The sequence below is a fragment of the Diadema setosum genome, chromosome 16, assembly GCF_964275005.1.
Source record: "Diadema setosum chromosome 16, eeDiaSeto1, whole genome shotgun sequence".
Taxonomy (NCBI): Eukaryota; Metazoa; Echinodermata; class Echinoidea; order Diadematoida; family Diadematidae; genus Diadema; species Diadema setosum.
The window spans coordinates 25,209,475-25,222,442 of NC_092700.1; the positions used below are offsets into that span (position 1 = coordinate 25,209,475).

Below are 12,968 nucleotides of genomic sequence, written 5' to 3' on the forward strand. Positions count from 1 at the left end.
CCATCTCTTGCTTATGAATATTTTAGTCAAATAGAAGAGTCTTTGTCCAGTATGCTATCTTACATAACAAATGATAATGCCCAAAGGAGGAGTATTTTTGAATAACAACGAGAAGCTTTCAGTGTTATCAGAAAAAATCATAGTGATGCTAAGAAGGGCTGATCTGATATTTTTGAAAAAAGGTGTATGTGTTGGGGGGGGGGGGTGGGCAACCAATCACAGTCACAACTTATGGATTTAAAAAAAAAGATAGTGACTGAAAGTCATGACTGACAATCTTAAACTGTCTATTAGCCTTAAGAAATATAACGTGTTTACTGATACAAAGCGGGATTTGCTTCAAACATACAGATATCACAGTTTAATATGTTGGCGTCAGACGTTGTTTCATACTTATCCACAATCGTATGCCCATGCATACTCAGATAAGGTGATAAGATGTCCTTTAAAGGAATGGTACAGTTTCGATTAAGATGGGGTTTGAGGTTTCATACGTGTCTTGATTATTAGATGGTGTGTTTGTTAGTTTGTTAGTTAGAACATGTAATACAAAGAGAAATTCAAAATTTACTTGATGAAAATGGCCGAGATATTCTTTGAAAAAGCAATCATAAAAAAGAAGGAATCAACCCTTTTTTCGTTCTCTTTGTTTTATTTTGTTTTTATATCAGTTGTTTCAAAACCGATTTTCATTTCTCTTGGAATTGTAGACTTCCTAAAATTTCATGAAGTGTTTTTTTTGAATATCTTTCCAAAAAAAAAGAAGAAAATATTTTAAGATAAATTCTCACCTCAACCAATTCTATACCATCCAAGTAGGAAGAGGAAAGTGAGCATTTATTTCCTGTTTAGACATTCCCGTTTTATAAAGCATGTATGTTACGTAATCGATTTCGGAACTTAAATGGTGAAAATTATTTCTTGAATGATTTAAAAGCAAACTCTTAGCAGAAAAATAACAGAAACATCATGGGTTTGCATTACTTGTTACACGTACATGCATAATCATGAATATGGAATTTGTTCATTTAATTGTCAGAACTAAATTCTGACTGACCTGATGCATCTACTTGTAATGATGATATTGTAATGAATTAGCGACGTACTGAGTGCAGTATTTAAAAAAAAAAAGTATCTGCTAGGCTGGACCACACTTGTCCTAGTTCTGATTTTGGCCCTAGTATATTAAAGATGGGCGATCGTTACATTCTGTATCTCATAATGGATTGGAAACAAACTTTGAAGAAACAAAAAAAGTATAGGAAATAAACAAGAATGTTTCAAATCATTAGACGGAGAAATATATGTGATCTAATTTAATCAACGATATATGAGTAATCACAACAAAAAAAAAGTATTTGTAATAATATATAAGTTTCAATCAGTTCATTCTGGTTTTGAGATATGAAATAATCTTGGGAATATAATGATTTAATAAGAAATCAAACAGACAGGTCTTCCCTACTGCGATACAGTAAATAATACGTTTATAGCAGCTTCCGTGTGTGTATTGAAACGTACTTGATATGATAAGTGTATTCTAGAGTCGAGTGGAAACGATATACATGTATACATGTACTGACGATTGAAAAAAAAAGTGTATCGAGCTGCACGGTATTCGCAGATTTGGGTATAACACATATAAAGTGAATAGTAGGAAACGTTATAAGTCGTAGGAGAATGGAATAATATGTTGAAAAGTACGACTTACGTACGACTTTGTAACACTGCTAATAATTTTATATTTTAACTTGTGAAGCGTTTATATCACCAATACCTGAATATCACAATAAGATTTTATACCTTCGGATTTACTTTGTAAGCGTTTTTTTTTTTTTTTTGGTCATTTTTTTTTTAGGGGGATGATTGAGGATAGATCTAAGAAATATGAGCAGCATTTGTAATTCATATTGCCATTTTAGAGTTCACAAATTGAATATTTCAATACTCTACACTACTTCTTTGAGACCCAAATAAATTCATAGAAATGTCTTACACCACCATTAAAATGTTAAGTGTATAGGGAGTTTTTACCAGATTAGACACTTTATATTTTGTATCCGTCATTTCCATAATTATTTCTTTTGCAGTAATAATCATTCAGGGTTTTGATTGCGAAGACATTAAATAGATAAATGCATTTGTGTACATGGAGTTTGGAAGCGAGGTGTTAAGTAATGGAACGAGGTCCGACGACACTAAATGACATCGTACATACTAGTTTAGTAACATAATTTGAGTAATGACATCCACCAAGCTTATACAGATGAAAATTTAAGTACTTGAACAATGTAGTTGAAGTTATTTTCACGATGTGAAAAATCTGTCAGCTTCGTACATTTACAGTGACAAAGGGCAAACATCACGTGACGTAGTAAAGCATTTTGTGTTTGTTTGTTTCTATGTCTGGAGGCAATTATGATAATGCCGTTCAAAAAAAGGCGCAGAAGCAAACATTGGGGTTAGAAAGGTCAGCACTGAGGCAGTTTGGAATCCCAAACTGCCTTGGAATCCCAAACTGCCACTTTGATCCAGCACGTCATGAAGGAGAGAAAAAAAAAAAAAAAAAAAAAACATTTAGAGCAGGCGGGAACTATACAGCAAGAGAGCATAACAAGGATTGTTGACGTATTGTTGGTTGTGAAAACGCACGTAAAACTGTATTGGAAGAAACATGGTGACACCTAACTTTGCATGATAAAGTATAAAATATTATACAACTGAATAATAAGAATGGGCTAGTACATTTGACAAGTTGGCCTATATACTTTCGTACGTCTATGGGAATGTACTTTAATAATACATTGCAACAATAGAGTACTTGTGCAACTACATTTCAGTTCCCAGACTGGTGTAAAAGGTAGTTGAGCCCACAAATGGATAATGCTAGGTTAACATAATCATTGTACACTTTACATCTGCTTTTTGTTTCTATTAACTACTATTATAGGGTATCAAGAGGCGTATGGTAATGGCAAGTTTCGCATGTAGCATTGGACTATAGTTTGCTTCCTTGTTTGTTTGTTCTTTTAGTCCTCGTAACTTTGGATATTCTGTTTGTCTCTTTGTTTTAAATCATGTGTTTATGTGTCAAAACAAACCCACTGCTGAATCCAAGAGTGTAATTCAAGTGGGCTGCCAAAACCTCTTCGTATTGATAGGTTAAGCAGCTATTCGAAATGATAGTGAACTGGCCCGAATTATTTCAAGAATTAAAGCAAAGAAGAATACAGCGTTGTTGTTGATTTTTTTTTTTTTTTTTTGGAGGGGTAGGTAAGATGGATGTATGGTAGCCCTACTACATATCGACCACCCTTATTGAAACCGACCGCGTATAATTCGCGCACTGAACACTTAGTACGCACTTCTCTGCGCGCAAAGCACATAAAAATGGATTGGCATTGAATGTAGATTAGGATGGTGTGGGAAAACGCGATAATTCATTGTTCATTAATGGTTTTAATCAAGGACAAAATTTCGAATGACTATTTTCACCGAATCGTAATGACAGCACAATGTAATGTCTATGGAAGTTTCTAAAAGGCTTCTAAAAAGCTTCGTACAACACGGTGTTCAATACAACTCGGTTTACATGCATTGTCAATGCAAAACCAGCGGTCGATCCTAAAAACGCGATTTACCGCGGGGAGCTGAAACGAGGCCACGCAAGTTCGTCGGCGATATTTTTGCACTGAAACTTCGAATCGAAAAGGGAACAACGGCATTTGATAGAGCTGGATTTTCTCAATTACGTAGGTCAAGTTTTTTACGTCAATTTCAGTGTTAAATATTCTTATCAAGCAAATAAACATTAGGCGGTCGATTAATAGTAGGTCCAACCATACATATAAAAGTTTTTTGCGTACTTGATCCTATTGGTCTATGCTAACAGCAGCTTTATCGTGTACCAGCTAAGTGCATTAAATAACGAATTACGTTCTTCTCTTTCTTGTCGCGTAGCGTCCATGGTTGACACTGTCCCCACGTTTCAGTTATGGGAAGGGGCAGACATCAGATTGCCATGCTACTTCGAGGAGGAGCCACTCGTTGCGATCTGGGCCAAAGAAAACAGCTCGCATCAGGAGCTAACAACGCGAAAAGCTTCATTTTTCAATGGGAACTTTATAAGTAAGGAGGAGCGGTTCGACATGGACGGGATTTTAGTCTCGTCATCACCGATTTGCAAACGGCAGATGAAGGTCGCTACCACTGCCAGATTGTACTGAGGAATTTCGAGGTTTTCTCAAATTCCACTTTTCTGACAGTTAGCAGTAAGTTTTTTTTTTTTTTTTTTATCATGACGTTTGGAGCTACGTGAATGTTTATAGGAAGAACAAATCCTCTTTATTTTGGAATTGTCTTGTTTATCATAACATCTCTAGTTCTCTACATCTGGGATGGACATTACGAACACAGTGTCTTACTTTGATAAGAGCACACAAGAGATACATTTTTACACCTCCCTGTTCTCGGCCTATAGGGCATTTAATTTTTGTGAGAAATATGCACCTAATTTTTCTTCAGAAATTAACACCGAAATAAGATGTCAATCCTTACCCCCCCCCCCCCATCTGTCTGTCTGTCTGTCTCTCTTTCTCTCTCTCTCTCTCTCTGATGGAAGTAGAACAAAATCACCACTTCTATATTCTTATGAGCCTCAAAGAGCAAAAACAAAAGTAAGTTTCTTTAAATGTTCAAATCATTTCAGTGACAAGTTGTTGTTGTTGGTTTTTTTTTTCCACTGGAAAACTCTCGCAAATGTCGAAGCGTCATGCCATACGTGAACAATCTTCTTGACAATTCAGTTACAAATAAAAGCAGCAAATCTTGAAAAGTATTGATAGTGTTTTCTCCGTACAATATGTTTAAAAAAATATGTTTATTGTGGTCTATTTTTGAGCTCTTCTGCACAACGCAAAGCAGATAATAATTACGTGTTCAATTCTCATTTAGATGTGATTCTTGATGATTAACGCATTTCAATTGTTTTTGTATCAAACAGCAGGGAAATATAACAGCTTAGGTCTCATTATTGGACTAGTCATCGGCGTTACTGTTGCCTTAGTCACGCTGTTCTTCCTTGTTGGAAAGATTCTTCAAAAGTACCATCCAGACTACCTACCGCGAAAAGGTATTCCCCAAACATTTGTTCCTCATTTTGTTTAGTTTGTTAGCTGATTGACAGGCACGCATGACGCCTATTGCCACAGGCGTTTCTGGACTATTATATTTGCGATTAAAGGTCAAGAAAAATAAAGAGAGTAATAAGAAAATTGTTGCTTCTTTTGACCATAACTTCAAAAATGTACCTCTATATGTAGTGACCAATATATCATTGAAAAGGTATGATTTTTCTATATGTAGTGACCAATATATCATTTAAAAGGTATGATTTTGTACTTTATGACAGAGACCGTACTTCAAAATCTTCAAAAATGGACTTATCGGTATTTGCGAACAAACTCTTCAATTTTCATAGCGATTATTATGAGGCTTTTCGGGTTTTTTGTTTTTGTTTGAACAGGGTCGATCAAAAAAGAAAAGGCATTGATGAAAATGATTCAAGTTGACCACCAACATCCCTTTTCTTATCATTTCTGAAACATTCAATGGTGTAGTGATATTTAGCAGTTTCTAGTCTTTGTGACGGATTGAAATGTCAGACATATAGCAACCAATACATTTCTGGATTTTATTGTCGCTGGATTAGTATATTAGATTGATTTACATTTCATAGCAATCTGAACATTTCCTAATATACTGACCTAAACTGATTCCATATTAACCCTTTATGAAAACATAAGAATGCTGATATTTCTTACAAGAAGTATTTCGAATCTGTATGGTATACACGAACCTTGGTTGGGAAAGATTGCCCTGATGTATTCACGAATCATCGTAACGAATTGTGTACAGCTCAATCATTGATCTCAGTATAGAAGAAGGACCTTACAGAATGCCGAAGAAGCTCGACTGGAGCAGACATTAATTTTGTCGATGAGCGTGTACGTCTTCATGGAAACCATGTTTTCTATTCGATATGAAATTCAACAAGCATTTAGAAAGTATTTTACACATTCATATTTATAAACATTAACTTTGTTCATTATGTAATATCTCGCAGGATGTGACTGGAATCCCTGCTGGAGGAGACCACGGGAAGGAGAGCCAACTGATGAGGAAATGGAATTGAGTATGAAAATCCTTGGTGTATGCACACTTTGTCCAGATTGAATTTGGTAGAAAAATGGGGAGGGGTTGATTAGTCAGTAGCCAATATCAAAATAACCAATTCTTTTGTGCATCATCTGTACACATTTTTGTCTGCATTTGTTGTTCTACAATCAGTCAAGAAAAGAATGATTGGTGTCTATAAGAGCCAGGAAAATTTAAGGAACATGTTTGTGTATTTGTTTCTCCGAGGAGAGAGATGGTCTATTCTGATATGTAAAGATCTTTTTTAGATAAAGCAGACAAATTACATTTTCTTTAAGAGGCGTATAGATAATTGATTTACGAGTTATAGTATTCCGCGGCATGACTTTGACCGAATCTAATTTTTCCTGTTGTTGTTGTTTTTGTTGTTTCATCTTTAAAGGTTTTTTGAAACTTTCTATTAAAATTTGGACGACCTATAACTAATCACTTATAAAGTCAAATTGATTTTAAAGTTGTGTATATTGTTTGCCTAATATTCAAGTTGGGCTATCAATGTAAATTAAACCTTTCTTATTTGTTTATTTTGATCAAGAGTGCAAACGGAAATGCCTCAGGTCAGAGACAACTCTGGTGTTTATTAATTAAACAAAAAATCATTATATACCCTCTGATGACACCTGTAGTTGTTAACTACGGCTTGTGTCTCTTACTCTATTGTAGGCAACTCTATGTTGTTACAAGAATGAAACAAAAACATTGTTTATGATTTTTCTTCTTCTATAAACTGATTTTAAAGGGATTACACGTGTGCCGGCTTTCAATTTTTTTTATTATATTTTCATTATAATTTTATAAATTATAGCATGATGTTGTCGAATTTAGTTGCAATGCACGTGTCTTTCTTTAACCATAAGAAATCATTCTTATCATTTAGTATTATCATGTTAAGAGAATTAGCAATATCTCCGCTGGTGCTATTGAAATCCCATCCATGTAATCTACAGATTGGAGTGTTGCATATTTACACGAGTGAATCAATTACTAATTTGTTAGTTAAACATTTTGACGGAATAATAGGTACTCTTTCATCCATGATTGTCTTTGTTTGTCTGTTGGAAACGCAACCCTGATCAAGGAAAAGATAAAACAAAATGAAAAGCTATTGGAGCCAAAGTGAGTCTCAATAGTATCCCCCGCAATTAAAAAAAAAGACTCTCCCTCGTTTTATCTGTTACGGCTTCATATCGTTACCATGATTATAGCATCTGAATATTCATTGTAGAACTTTTTTTCTTTTTTTATACATAGTGATTGATTCACGGAATCAGCGAGACGAGCTTCGACAGAAAATCAAGGATTACAAACCTGGAAGGGCACGTTATGAAAAGGATTTTGAAAACCCGTCCAAGGTGAACATCAGTTTCTTCGGTGAAATTGCTGCTGGGAAATCATGTCTCATCAACTCTCTCAACTTTGCCCTAAATGGTAACAGATTTTGTTTCTTGCTGTTAATGTTAATTTATCAGCACCTCAGAGAGTGCTAAGCTTCCACTGATATAAATCCCTTACTTTTAGAAACAGTTATAGAAACACCATACTATATTTGGAATTCTGACACCCACGTAGCCAAAAGCCGCGTGTTTGGGTTTATATCACCCGTTTGTCATGTTTGTTTGCTTTTCGAAAGTGAACATTATGCAAATTATGCATGCATCATTATACCCGCAGATAGAGAGAGCTAAAACAAAGATATAATGGTATGCATGTGTGCAATTGAATGATATGTAAATGACGCACTGAATTATGCATAATGCATCGGAAGAAGTATAAGAAGTGGTGGTCGTGACAATGACACTACATTAGAGACCTTGACAATGACATTGAATACCTTACAATAATACGATCGTTGCACAAAATATCTACTCCTTGTTCGATCATCTTAATGACTTTCACACTTGATGAAGCAACCGCAAAGTACAGCAAGATGACAGTGAGTTTGCCTCAAGGAATGATATTCTACGGGCAGTCTCCTTCTAAGAAAAGGTAGATACAGATTATTAGTGTTCTTTATCCGTGGCAATATGCATTGCTATATTTTAACTCCCATTTAAATTGACGGACTAAAAAAGGAAGAAGTCTATTGCAAATACGAAATCTAAACATTGGGTCTGTTTTGGTCTTGTGTTCACTGACAGGACAATATTCCGTCGTGACTAAGGAAGGAGTAGGAGAAGACGGCGGAAGTATGACCCGTCGCCGCTTCCACCACATATTAGCAGAGAAAATCGACTTGATCGACACGTGTGGTATACAAGATTTCTCTTCTAAGACTTTGGAACGCCTAAAGGAGGAGTGTAGTAAGTATAATAATCATTGCACCTGTATAGAATATTCCCTTACTTGTATTAACTAGATGTTATTTGGGCAATAATGCACAATTCATATTAATGTATCATTTTACCACTTTATTACAGTCATTCTTTGCCACTCTGTCACATTGTACCAGAAACAACAAACAACTCAAACGTCACATAATGACTACCTTGATTCATCCCATATGATTACAAAATACTATGTGATAATTAAGAGTGAAACGTAGTCAACATTTGAATAGTCATTTTTATGTCTCCTTATTTTCAGATGGGATATTTCGTGCAATTAGTAAGAGAAGAGTCAAAAGAAAGGAAGAAGAATGTCATTGTGCTGTGTTTGTTTATCATCAAAGGTGAGAGATTCATTTTCACGTTTGAAGACAGTGAAGTTATCAGCTTTACACTATCATTTCACATTCTATTTGTTAGGGTAGTTTGATTATAACACAATGATTTGTACTGATGAGAGCAGTAGAAAAGTTTTATTTTTTTCACGATAAATGAGCGAGTAATTAAATTCTTGTGCTGAATGCATTTTCAACAACAGTGTTATCAAAATGATGTTCGAAGTGACAATGACATCATCCCTTTCTCCCTTTGGTCGTTACGCAAGTCTTCATTATTTTACAAATCAGTTGCCTAAATCGTAAAACTTTCTCACACATACCTCTCATACAGGAGCCGGGGAACGACGGGAAGGGGGCTGCTACAGTAAAAAAAAAAAAAAGGACAAAAAAATGGAGAAGATAATAAACCAGTCACAAAAATACATTGATTTCTTTTTGGAAATTATTCCCTTCAAGGATAAAGAGACAGAGAGGTGGGGGAGCTATTGAATCATCTTTGAATCTTAACCCAAACATAAGCACGAATGTTTGTTGCATCAGTTATTGAGGGCTATTAAGTGAAGTAGGCCTATCTTTTACGGATCGTTTAGTAATTTTGTTTTCTTTCGTTTCTAGTCTTTTTTTTTTTTTGTTCTGCTAATTTGCGTCAATGCTACCTTAGTGCATTTCATTGCATCTACTTTAATATCACTCTAGTGATTTTTTGCTGTTCATCACTAGTACAATGGTCGTGTACGATGTATTTTGTTTTTCAATGAATTCATTATTTGATTCGACCAGTAACTATACTGTTCCCAATGAAAATCATGATAGACAATATTAGCCATTCGTGTTTCAAATAATGACATCTAATCTACGTATTTGTTTTCATTCAATGAATGATGGTATTTTCAAAAAAAAATAATTTTACTCTTGGGAATTGTTGCTTGTCGTGTTTTTCACAAGACAAACGTATTAAAAGAAAACTTCATGTCAAAAATTGTGGAAATATTTCTGAATACTTTCAGACCAGACGCGGAAAAGGACGGGAAGAACTTCATTAAAACATTCTGCAACATGGTGAAGCGTAATCTCGGTACGTATTCAGACTTCCTAGGTGTCATCAGTCTAATTCAGCTTTGAGATATTCGTGTTTTCTTTCTTCAAGGCTCTGCAACCAACATTCTGAATACTAAAAAGACTGATGAATAAAGACTGAATTTTGAAGTAAATGCATTACCTGATGCATTTTATCCAAACATAAAACAATAAACACGATAGACTTCACTCAACATCTAATGTCTGATATGAGATTTAAACTGAACACGAAGAAGGAAAAACAAATGCTGGGTTGAGGTAAATGATAATGCTGCATCGAAACACCATCATTGTGATTATTTACTATTTTTGTTGCTATGACAAAGTGTATTGCTTCTTTTGTATAATATACTTTATATTGTATTGAAAAAATCCTTTATCAGACGAGTGTAAGAGAAATGAAAAAAATGTATCACTTTGGATTATGTCAACTTTTTCTTTTCTTTTCTTTGTGATGATGGAAATATGATGATGGAAATAAACTATTGAATTGAATTGAAAAAAAAATGAAACATAATAGACACTCGACATCTGAATTACTCGAAAATTACTAAAAGAGATGAATATAGGGGAAATTTGCTTTCAACAGTGTCCAAAGAGGCAAGTATTTTGAGCAGGCGCACCAGGATTCAAAAAATACATCTTGACTTATACAGGTCAAAACCTTATTGCACCCTCACACACACACACACACACACACACACGGAGAGAAAAATAGGGGGCTGAATAGACATGCCTCCCCTTACAAACAAATGGTAAGTATTAATATAACAATAAGCAGACATTGCGTTTTCTTGTAAGTTATTTACATTATTTTTTTTGCAATGTTGACAGTTTAAATAAAGTTGAAATTGAAGAGTATATCACAAACAGCGTTACTACTGGTCAAACGTACCTTAAGTTTACACAATTACTCATTTCTCGTTTTTCGTTTGGGTAGATGAAGGTACCTGGCAGTTGCTGAACACATTGAAGAAATCATGAACGCATTTAATTGAAAAAAAGAGAACTTACTCAACTGCAAACGCTGCCTGTTCAAAACGCTTTCAACACAAATCAATTTATTTCTAATTCAGTTACAAAAAAAAAAAATATTTATTCATTTCGTTGACAGATTTCTTTAAGACACATATAGTTACTATTAACTCTGAACAGTGTTTCAGTTCTTTATTAGCGTCAGTCGCAGTATTTCAAAATAAGTGACGAGGGCCAATATAAAGAGACAGATATGTAAAGATGAGGGAAAATGTTTCTTGACTTCGCATCATTTCAAGATGACATGAGAAATATTACTGAAACCACTCAATCACAATATTGTTATTTTTTAAACACTATTGGTAGCTTCTTCCTAACCGAGGTCTATTTTCTTTATCGTTTGAGATCTTCTTTACAAAATGTTTCTTGAAAATGGGTAGCAGCATTCAAAATCAATCATGCCTCTATCCGTCTCTTAAAACAACAGTTCTGAAAACATTTTTTTTTTTCCTGTGTATTTTCCCCCAGTGCCTCCCCACAGATGTTTTCCTTGGTGCAAGTCTGGTTGTTTGATTGATTGATTGTTTGTTTGTTAGTAAAGAACAAGTCTATTCAAGTCTATGTAAAGTCTATGTAAAGAACAAGTCTATGTAAAGAACTTTAGTCTATCTAATGCTATCTAGTCTAAGGTTATTCCACTTTGTTGTTTTTGAATGGTCACATATGGGATCTCCAGGTAATGTTTCAGAAGTGGAATAGTATTTAACTTTGTCATTTTATTTGTTGTGATTCTAAGGAATTTTCCTTACTTCTTCTTCATCTTGTTTCTTTCTTTTTTGTGGGCACAGATCCGCTGATTGTGATAACTCACAAAAATTACTATGAAGATCCGGGGGCTGTTTGTCATGAGATATCAGGGTCCACAGGCAAGAGAAAAATCTGGATGTTTGAAAACTACACCCCTACGAATGATGATGGAGACATTGAAAAAGACGTGGAGTATCTAAAATTTTTTTCTGGTCGGCTCTGCAGACTTGTGATGAGACGATCTATCACCGCAAGAAAAAGATTCTGTAATGTCAAGAGGGTTAAGGATAAAAATCATAATGTTTGATCATTGTTTATCATTTCTCTGAGTGCGTATAAGGGATTTTTTTTGACGATATTGCCACTTTTAGAAGTAGCAGTATGTAGCATGAGCACTTTCATATGGCATCCCATTATCAATAGACCTCACTACACTCCTCACACACGAAGTATTCTGCTTTAACCAGCCCATAGAAAACACGGCAGGCTGAATAAGGGATTGTAAACAAGCGTGTTTTCCCTCGTATCCTTTCCTTTGTATCATATATCCATAACGTGCTCAAGTACCAGTTAGCACAGAAATGTTTCTCTGAAACAACGAATATTCAATTTCACTCGAAGAGACTGCTAAATAAAGCAATATGATTAGTCACAGCGAAATCTATAGTTGAAAAAAAAAAGAATCAGAAACGGAAATACAGTTTTGATTGTTTTTCGTAGACGATCCCAGAGAAAGCCGCTAGAACAGTAAGCAAAACTCAAACAGAAGTTGTGAAAATAAGAGCAAAAACACTAACACAACAGAAAAAAAGGAAACTAACAGTCCCATGTAAATGACTCACATTTTCTACATAAATTTTACTTTTCAGATTGTACATTTCAGATAAATCTATCTCCATATTTCAAAGACACGCAAGTGATATCGACTCCTGTTGGTTTGATGTACAATGTAATAGGCAGGTCTACTTAAATGTTAAACGTTAATACAATGTGTACCTAATGAATGTATTTTCTTATTTTTTTTTTTTTTTTTTGCTCGCAACCAGGAAGATGTGATAAGAAGGCGATTGTTAATAAACGAACACAAGTCAATCAAGCGATGTTCCCGGGAAAGCAAGCTTGGCTATAGAGATTTCAAACATCCTGGTTACATCTTATGTTGAGCATATCCTTTCCGAGGGAAAGTATTCCCGTCATTGCTTTAACCTTTTTCTCATTATTCTTCATTACT

General features: G+C 34.7%; 1 pseudogene; it reads left to right on the forward strand.

The window, feature by feature from the left end:
• Positions 1-3,965: 3,965 nt before the first annotated feature.
• Positions 3,966-12,007, forward strand: LOC140239740 (uncharacterized; annotated as a pseudogene).
• The last annotated feature ends 961 nt before the right edge of the window (positions 12,008-12,968 follow it).